Source organism: Dreissena polymorpha, chromosome 7 (genome assembly GCF_020536995.1).
Source record: "Dreissena polymorpha isolate Duluth1 chromosome 7, UMN_Dpol_1.0, whole genome shotgun sequence".
NCBI lineage: Eukaryota > Metazoa > Mollusca > Bivalvia > Myida > Dreissenidae > Dreissena > Dreissena polymorpha.
Window position 1 is genome coordinate 42,649,605 of NC_068361.1, and position 11,216 is coordinate 42,660,820.

Genomic DNA, 11,216 nt, shown 5'->3' on the forward strand with positions numbered 1-11,216 from the left:
TGTAAAAAAAATGTTGAGCAGGATATTCAAACACCTTAGGAAAGAAATCGGACAGATTTTACTTATATACAGGGTTCTAAAGGCGATTCAATTTTTAATATGGACATATTTTAGCGACGTCTTACGGTCGTCACACATATTGGGTCGTGGTGTAAACATCAGTTAAACATCACACTATGAAGTGGACACATTTTAATATTTAAACATACTTTGTTGCTAAATATTATAGACATGTTATAATTGCATATGTGTTTTTATAACGAGGTATAACGCGTTTTAAACTTGCTTTTTTTGTTTGCAGTCAGGTAAGTAAGATTATTGTTCCAAAAACATCTCAGCAAAGGGCAAGCGCCTTAAAGGGAGCTTTTCACGCTTTGGTAATTGACAAATTGAAAACAGTTGTTGTCAGATTCGCAAGATTTTCGTTTTAGTTATAATATTTGTGAGGAAACATAATATGGAAACATGTACCAATGGTCTAATAGAGCCATTATATGGACATCGTTTGACGATTTAAAAACCTAAAAAAGTATAAAGCTGTTGCAACAGCGAAACGATTGAAATAATTTGGGAGAGTGTCTGTTTTTGTCCGGTTAAATTTTGTGAAACTACGAAGATTGCTTATATAAGGTATAAAAAAATACGTTCAGCATGTGTACTCGGCGGAATAGCTCAGTAGGCTAAAGCCTTTTACTTCAGGACTCTGGCAGGACTCCAGGGGTCACTGGTTCGAAACCTGATCCGGGCAATGTTCTTTTCCTTTTTTTAATTATTATTCTTGATTTTTTACTGGAGCTTTTACGATCCAATGTTTACATTTATCGATATAAAGCATTTAATGAATAAGTTAAAAAATGCCAAAATCTGTGAAAAGGCCCCTTTAACACAAATATACTTAAAATTTACAACCTTACTTTATTTTTAAATATGAAATCGGATTTGTCTCTGGAAGATATATTGAAAAAAAGTATTTTCTATTACCCTATAACTCTGAACAATATTCACAATAATAATTAAATATCAGGTCTTATAATGATAAATGATTTTTTAAGTCTTTAACACTCCTTCGCTTATTGCATTGATCATACCTTTTAACAATTAGCATAACCATTTTTAACGTTGCATTTTGATGTTTCTAAACAAACGCAAAGAACCAGTTACACGAACGGATTTTTATCAGAGTGTTTTAAATAGCCCGCGGCTGCAGTTCACCATTGATATAAACATGTTGTGCTGCATTATATGTAATATGGAATTTTTACACCCATTATTGCTGCTTCTTCCTGTATTTGCGCGATGATTATCTGAGATATTAACTCCATGACGCTATATTCTCAAATCTTTTTCTATAAAGAAGGAATGTAGTTGACAATTGTTAATAGTTTTATTTGATCGTTCGTCAAAAAGTTGTAACTCTGTTACTCTTGTATCTTCAATGCAATTGAGTAATAGTAAATAGTAATTAAATTGAATGCGTTTTAATTCCCTTTTATTATTGTTTAATTTGAGTTTCAATGCTATGACGTTAAATTGTATTTACACTTAAATGTATTATGAATATTGCTGGGCCAAGTGTGAGGTTGAGCGCTCTATAACCAGGTATAAACCCCCAATGCTTTGCATTGACCGTTCCAAGGCGATGACCCCAGCTTTATTCATATTTTGTGTTTATGTTAGTTTGTATTGTGCTGTATTGTGCTGTTTTGTACTGTTTGGGCAATCGGTCACTTGCCTTAAATAAAGGACCAACTAATTGTTTTTAATGAAAATTCAATACTGCTCCAGCAGCTGGAGTTTCACTTCTTTATATTATAAACTACACATATGAAACTTTGTTCATATATTAATTAATTGATTTAAATTGATGTTAGATGTAAAATGCTTACCGTAATAAGAAGTATGTATAGTGGTATTAAATCTCTTGTGAAATATAACAATACACTAAGCAATGAATTTACATGTATTCTTGGTGTTAGACAAGGTGAATGCCTATCACCTTTCTTCTTCTCTATGTTCTTGAATGATATTGAAGAGTATTTGATTTTGAACAATTTTGACGGAATAGATACTTACATGACCAAATTATTTTTTCTATTATACGTTGATGATATTGTTGTTGTTTTTTTCCGGTACAGTAGATGGATTACAAAAAGGTCTGGATTTACTTCAAGAATATTGTAACAGATGGAAACTGAAAATAAATATTCAGAAAACTAAAGTCATTAAGAATGAAATTAATAAAGTGTTAAGAAAATCTGGAATTTTGCCAAGAAATTTGAAGTTTGTTTTTTATAATGAAAATATTGAAATTGTTAAGTCTTTCTCATACCTTGGTATTGTATTTACTCAAGGTTGGTCTTCTAGCGAAACTCAGACTACGTTAGCTAGTAAAGCACAGAAGGCAATTTTCAAATTAGACAGTTATTTATTGAATTTCACTTATGTGTCTAGATTAGAGTTGTTTGATAAACTTGTTGTACCTATTCTAAGTATTCGTGTGAAGTTTTTTTTATAATACTATTAATATTGAGAGAGTACATTCTCTATATTGTAAACGAATTTTAAGAGTTAAACATTCCACACAAAAGGATTTTGTATGTGGCATTTTAGGTAGATTTAGTTTAGCAAATCAAAGATATATTATAATTGTTAGATATTGGTTAAAATTGTTTATAAGCAATAACAACAAATACTCGAATAGTATATAATATGTTAAAAGCTGAGGCAGATATATACACTGATAAAACATCTTTGGTTACCTTAGTCCGAGGTTTACTGACCTCAATGGGCTTCTACGAAGTATGGCTTTTCCAAGGAGTCGGTGATATTGATGTTTTTATGTATGTTTTTAAGCAACGGCTTCATGATAGTTATATCCAGTTATTACACCATCTTCTAAATAACTCGACCCGAGCAACGTTTTTTCGGGAGGTAGTCGACTTTGATTTTCAAACCTTTTTTAAGTGTAGAAATGTTCAAAAGTTCAGGATTGCTTTAACTATGTTAATTGTTTCTTTTCATAATTTAAAAGTTGAGTCTGGAAGGTGGAATAGACCAATATGTATCCCGTTAGAAGATAGAAAATGTACTGTTTGTGATAAGCTTGAAGACGAGTTTCACTTTATTTTAGAATGTTCGTTATATCATAATTTACGCAAACAATACATCAACAAATATTTTTGGTGTATACCTATTATGTTTAAATTAAAGCAGCTGTCAGAAAGAAAAAAAATAAATTGTACTTCAGCGTATAAGGATGTTTATATTTAAATGTTTTTAAATCAGAAAATCTGTAAATGATACATAATTTGAAAAATACACCCACGGTCTCGTTTGATAGTGCAACGCACATTATTAGTATCATCATACGTTCATGTGCACTGAGTACTATATTGACATGATGTCTCGTTCTTCAAGTCTCTACTGGTTATTAATTGATTAATATTTAACACAAACACTGAAATATCACTATATGTGTACTTTTGTAACACATGTGTTTATTGACAGATCACGGTGTCTCTTTTAAAAAAAAAACACTAGAATAACGAAATGTGTTCATGCATGTTACGTATCTTTTGGGCAACTTTGCTACAAACCATTAAATTATCAACATGATTATGTTTTCGGAAATTTACGATTATAAATAATAAATGTAAAAGGATTCGGATATATACGAGAAGCAAATTATTGTAATGTTTAATAAATTATGTAATATGTGTATATAACCGTTGTATATATTTCGTGTTGACATAAATTAAAAAAACAGAGATATAGAACCTACAAGACAAAAAATATATAATTATATACACCTTCTTCGCATATTTGCGTTTTGTCCGATATCCCCCCTTTTGCCTCTGCTCGTTTTATTAATCGGCATCTTTATTATAATAAATTATTTAGCACAACTCATTCCTATACATTTGTTGGTACTTGATTTATTTCAACACAACTATTTCATTTTCATTGTGTCACGTGACTTGCTATTACTGTTTATGTACATATCTGTATGTTCACATGGGCCTATGACCTACTGAATCTGAAATAAAAAATATTCTACTTCTTCTTGTTCTTATTAAATATATCATTTTAACCGATGTGGACTTTTTGCGTTTGATATGCTTCATTAGGCTACCGCCTTTTCTGGCTCTAATGCCACTTTTGATACAACGAATGTTATTTGGATTGAATCACTTAAATACAGCTCGAAATCAACCTAATTTTTAAATGCAAATTAACAAGAGTGTTAACTGATTTTTAACAACATTTTTTTTTAAATTTTAACCTACCAATTATGTTGTTTTTTTCTTTAGAAAACAATTGTAAAGCTATTAACATTGCAGACTAATTGAGAAAAGACTACTTACATATATTGATAGAATAACCTTTGTAAAAAGGTTCGTGTTCGTGTACTTCCGCTTATTACACATTGTCGATTTTGCAACACCAACTCCCTTCTTGACATAAAAAAAGAAATGTTTGTTCCATTTTGTACATTATAATAAACCTTACAAAATAAGACATTATGTTCTTATTCAAAAGTATGAAAATGGTGGATTAAATATAGTCGATATAAACGAATCTTCGTAAATATAAAGTCGTGGTTAAATAAACTGTATTTATGTAATTAAAGTAAATGTGCATTTTTAATTGAAGGGAAATACCATGTTACTACTGTAAAAGATGTTTTAAAACATGGTTTAAAGTATTTTCGTTGCATTCCATTTTAAGACATGTGGTCACTCTCAGATGGTTCCACCATTTTGCACGTGATTATTTTTAATATGTTTGTAGGGCGGGGTACAAAAGGGCTGTCATTTTTTTTTAGATATAGTAATACATTCCGAAACTCTTCTGAATAAATAACCGATTGAACATAACTTGCAAAAACATTGATTGTATTTGCTACAAAGGCTTTGTTTTTTTTCAGAAAACTGAGTATCTTAAGTTTCGTTCTAGACCAACTCATACATAACAAATGCATGTTATACTATGCCACATATTTTTATGTATCAAAGTAAATCTAGATCTATGTACGACTGCTCCATTAAAACATGACACGTGAAGCAAACATTTAATAACAAACTGGGAATGTTCAGTATTGCATATGAACGACTAAACTTTTAGTTTTTAAACAGTTGCTGTATAACAATTAACTTATTACAATACGTACACAGAGATGTGTTAAATGAAGGGAACAATCAATAAAAACTGTACATTTTGCAATGACAATAACGAAACAATAAACTTCCTCTTTTGAAAATATCAATATGTAAAAAAAAATTCACTAGTCTGTTAAACAAAGCTTGGGTACACACATTAAATTTACTGGTCGATTTTTATTGTAAATATGTTGTTCCTGTATATATTTGACTTGAAAAAACAAAAAAAAATATGCATTATGTCTTCATTAGAAGGGCTTATAGAACAATATCAAACTTTAAGATACCGAAAAGTCACGATGTTAATGAATAAATGAATAATAAAGCGTAAACATAATCATTGTTTGAGTCACTGGAATAGTATATTGTCTGCCAAAGCAGATTCTCGCTTATTATCTCTTCAGATATAATTTACTGAGCAACCTGGTTTTTCAATCGCAATCAATGATATTAATTGTATAACATTTTGTGAATAAGATAACAACGTACATACAATTATAATCTAAGAGTTTGGAGCGTGTTCATATTCGAATCTTCTGGATTATATTTTATGGAATATGATTAATATATTATGTTTAAATATCTTTATCCAAGTATAAAATAGTTGTAACAAAAATGATTGCTGCTCAAAACTGTACGTTTGTTTGTAAAACATGTGCACACATTTTTTTCTTTTTATTTTTACTAGAAAATCTTTAATACAAGTACTAAGGATTCAACGACATTTGACATTAAACGTCATCAAAGGAACTTTTCCACCGCTAGATAAACTATTCACCCCAATATTCAAAGGCATAGTAAAATGAAATGTTTCCCTAAGGGTTTTCCACACCGTTTATTCGTTCAGCGTAAAATCCTCATATCATACTCACTAATCTTCTTTCAGGTGACTTATCACAATTTGAGGACAAATCAATCTTACCATATAAAATAATCGTTGTTAATGATTAAGAGTGATTTATTATATTGTAATATTGTGTTCATGTTCTTGAAAAATATTGCGCTACTTCAAATATTAAAATAAGCTCAGGTACAATGTTTCGAAATAAACCTACAGTACTTGATCATTTCCACATTCAATCCTACGGAACTGTTGGGTTGACGTTACCATACAAGTGAAATGTCAATCCATTGACATGCATGCTTATACTCTTTTCGATGTATGAAGTATTCGTTATCAACTGAAATGTTTGCCCAAAATTATTCAGCTCATTATTGTGTTAAGATACCGACTGTGTTTTTTGTAATGTCATCAATGTGATAAGTTCTTGAGTTGATATAAGGAAATGTTTTGACTGTGTCACAAAATAAAATGAGGCTCATTACGGCTACATGTACGTCCAGTGTTTCATGTCAACCCACGTTTTCTCTTTGAATGCACACAAAACAACACGTGTAAAAACCTGTGAAAGTTATATGTTTTATAAATAAATGTCTTCTGATAACAAAATACCTATTTGTTTAGTTTATCGCAAATCTAATTATACATTGAACGGAATTGAACTATAGTTACATAAATTGCTTCGAAATTGGACCAATTTAACAAGTTTATCAGAGTCTGTAAACGACTTTTCCGGACAGCACTTGCATGTTTAAATGATTGCAGTGACGTTCAAGCTTAACGTGTTCCCTTGCGTAATAATTACAATGAAAATATAGCTGTCATGCTTCCCAGATGGCAATCCAAAGCTTTAAATTTGATTTTAATTTATATTTGAAGAATTTAAATCGGTAACATAAACAAAATTGAGCAAGTTAATATATATTATATATAAAAGATACTAGAAAATTAATATGTGTTTTTATGAAATAATAATGATTTTTAACAATTGTCGGTCTATCTTCTTACCATAAATGTAAGTAGTGAAACAATAATAGTACATGTACAAATTAAACGCGTGTGGCAAAACGATTTTAAATGATTTTGGAGAGTCATTATCAGCAGAGTTTAAAGACAACGTCAAATACGTAAATGGGGCAGATTCAAATATCGAAATATATAGGTTTCTTACTTTGCATATAAACCGACATTTAACAGTTACACTCGTTAACATAATTAAATTTATATACATTTTCCTTCAAAGCTGCTACCGATATAATGGTCCCTTGAAGGCTTTCAGTGGACCTAGCAAAGTTGAGCAACCAACCAATACAGTTGTACAGAGGCTCTTGATATTTCCCAGAGGGTCGCATACCTATCGGTCAGGATTAGGTTGTGTTTTTCTTATGCCGAACACACGCTCCAGATTTGTTTCAAGATGCCGTCGATACTTTGTAAATTCGTTTCCTGAAAATACATCAATAGTGTTTTCAATTGTATTAAGTTCAATGCTTCTTATGCGAACGTTAAGCCTGATTTAAGTTGGGGTATATATTTAAAAATTCCGATGCGTATTATTTCGCTTCAACTGATAACGTTCAAGGAATCTCTACCGTAAAGAGCTTCCGTAACAATCTCCGATTGGTACACTTTTTTAGAGTTTCATAATTTCGTAGGCTTAAGGAAGTTTTTGATCATGCTTCCATCACCGAACTAGTTACACGCTTCGGTTATATTTGTTTTTACGACGGAAAGCGTTGTTGCAATCTCCGAGCATCTGTCTGGTGTTTTAATTTAACAATTGATAATCAAAAACAAAATAGCTTTTATGTGTGTGTTTTTGAGCATGTTGAAACCAATAATATCTCATACAACCTTTTCTTAAAAATAACAAAGCATTTCAAAAAATACTGCGTTTCAATCCATTTTAATAATACGATGAGATAAATATGGATAAACACTTGGTTAGCCAAAGTAGAACGTAATAACCATGACGTGAACCTAACAAACCTTAAATCTCATGGGAACATCTCCTTTGGTTTGATGTTTTTATTTCTTTTTTCTGTTCAAATTCATTGAACGCAGTGTACTTTTCCTTTGAAGCCAGCGAATTAATAATTGAATAATAGGTTATGCCTGTTATCGTCAGGCTTTGTAAACGTTTCAAGACATGGACACATGTTCCGCATCGAAGCTCCCAGGGCCTAAAAACAAACGCTTAAATTATTAGTCGATAGGGGATAACCTGACATTTTGCGTTATGACATCAAATATTTAGTACTACATGGTCTACTTTCTATCTTACATTTTATGAGGACCATCATTCGTATGTTATATATTTTGTAAGCAACAGCGTCTTTGTTAGAGAGCCTGCACCCAGCACAAAACCATTCAAGACTTGTATCATATAAAAAACCGCAAAATAAAGAACAAATATTATAAACATCTGTAATGTGTTAGTAACGTACCATGGTGTGGTGATTACAGTTTTTACTAAATATTTGTTTGTTAAGCATCTGTTATTCACGTAGCTTTGTCTGTAAAATGCTTCAATTACATTTTGTATGCCAAAACTACGAAAAACACCGAAATGTATTGGTGCAAAAATGTATGTTTGAGAAGTGATTTCTATTATATTGCACACAGTAAATGTAAGGCCATATTTATGAATCATTAAAACTGGTGTTATTTTAGTCGATAGCGTAGAACAATATTTGCTAGACACACCATCACAATGCCATGCAGTTATCGCTTTCTGGGGTAGTGCGATGTTTACCTGTATTATTTCGATCTATTTGTCATAACGAAATGATGTCAACACAGTCTTATAACACAGAATACCGCTTATACGTGTATTTATTTACATAGGTATACAAGCAAATGAATTGCTGTTTGTAATGTCTTTTTGTACAAAATAAGTCACAAAAATACGTTATATTGTGTGAAAAAACATTAAGGAATCTTTAGCGAACACGCACTGAAAGTCACTGGTGTTTACTTAAGTTACCGCAAGAGTCTCGTTAGCAACTATGGAATGCGGTAGATATCAATAATTTTGTTATTTCAATAGCTTAGGCGTGGAACAAAAGATCAAACCATTTATTTGCAAATATGGGGTAGATTCGGTCCATTTTGCCTCTGATAACATAAATTTACTTTATTATTGTTTTATTTCAATAAGGCAGTTTTTTCACGACGAGATACTCTCAATGTCTGTATTGCGAACAGACAGCAAGAAGATATACTTTATTATCACAATATGATTTATTACAAGACAGAGCAATATAATTAATTTATTCACATTCTCTGTCAAAAGATTCTGAATTATTTTTTTAATTTATATTTTTCTTAAGTTATCATACTTAAACTGTGTTTATTTGTTGGCGACTGGTATGCTTATAATGTATATATTCATTTTAAAACGTGTATAAGTACCTCTTAATAAACAAAATCACATTATTTAGGGATCTAGCAGTTTGTTGAATACCCAAGTCGAGAAATTGTCTTATTTCTAAAAGCAAAATATCATCCTGGTAAAAAGTCATCGTTTAATGTTTTAGATAACTGACAGTGCATATTTAAACTACTCTTTGTATTAACCAAGATGAAAAGTTTCAGTGGGTCCAAATCTCATTCATACGATACTTGGAACAAGCAGTATTTTAAATAAAATTATGAATACGGATCGTTCATTTTGCAAACAAGGTGTTGAACAATTTAACACATTTATTCTGGTAATGATTCATACACCATTTTGCATTAAATGATGGTTGTTCTTAGAATTGCAAACTGTGACGATTCGGAGCCCACGATAAGAAAACTCATGAAATATGCACGAACAAAACCGAGTAAGCATGAAGCAGAGAAAGCGTACTTGAAGCTTAAAGATCGTACAATTATATGGTCACAGTTGGCAAGCTGTAACGATACATTATAATACATATTGCAGAGTGTCCGGATCTTGTCGAATACAGATTCGCCAATAGGCGTTTACTTTTTTATGAGCAAAATGTGCATTCCTTCCCAGCTTTGTTTATGGAATTTAATGAAACTGTATAAGCGCTTTGCATTTTTGGTTGACATTTTAATATTGTGAGGTCTTTCCTATCCGTTCTTTTTCAATGTCATTGTCATTTTAATAATTATTTCTTTCTGCGTTTGATCTCGGACATTAATGATTTGACATAATATGCAGCATTCCTATTGAGTTAAGATGCGCAGTTCTCGTTGTTCCGATTCATTATTAGTTTAAGGAGTTTTTTTATTTGGCTAATAATATTACATTTTCAAATTTAATACATGTTGCTGTTTAAGATCACAGACATGTATGATCCGATTTTGAGTAATCTTTTTGTGCAGTACCTCAAAGTGGACATGCGCATATTAAAATGGCGTTCCGCTCCAATGAGTTTTGAAATTGTTATTAAACTTTGATTAATACTTTCTTTCCACACAAGATCTGGAATACTAAGATCAAAATTAGATGAACATTTATAAATAAATGAGATATTCCTATATAATTTACCTGCGAAAAATGTCAATATTTATTGCAATTTAATTAATAATACAACGTTCTTATGAACATAATACGCAACGGCCCAAGAACTAAGGAACGTTATGAAGTTGATGAGAATGTAACGCTGTAAGCAATTTATTTTCGTTTCCGTCTGAGATTTCAGACACTAATTTGAACGCTTATTTACATTAACATGCACATATTTGCATATTATTCCATTTCAATTACAGATCAATGTCGTCGTTAAGGTCGGTAGATTTTTCGAAGAGCTATTGACTCAATTTCTGGTTCGCGATGCTTTCTATTATCACATAAACTGAAATAGCGAATCATCTTGGAGCATCCCTCAGTTTTGCTGATATTCTTGATTTTCACTGTTACATTATGATGTAGATAACTGATAAATACATTAGGGATCCAACGTGTAAATCGTTTATTTGGATCCTGTCGATGGGTCAAACTTAAAATAATCCGAGTAATTTTGGTTTGGACTGTGATATACAGAATTCTTATCTGATCTTCTATATTTTATACCAAAACACACACCAGTATTTCAGTCAGATTATCTAAAGATGATTAATAATAAATATTAATATGCTCACATTATATACAAAACAACTTTATGTTTTGGCAGAAGTGTTATGCGAACGCTCCGTTACAAATGACAATATTAGAAAAGCTAATTCTTTGAATATGTTCCTAAATCAAATGCATGGTTACT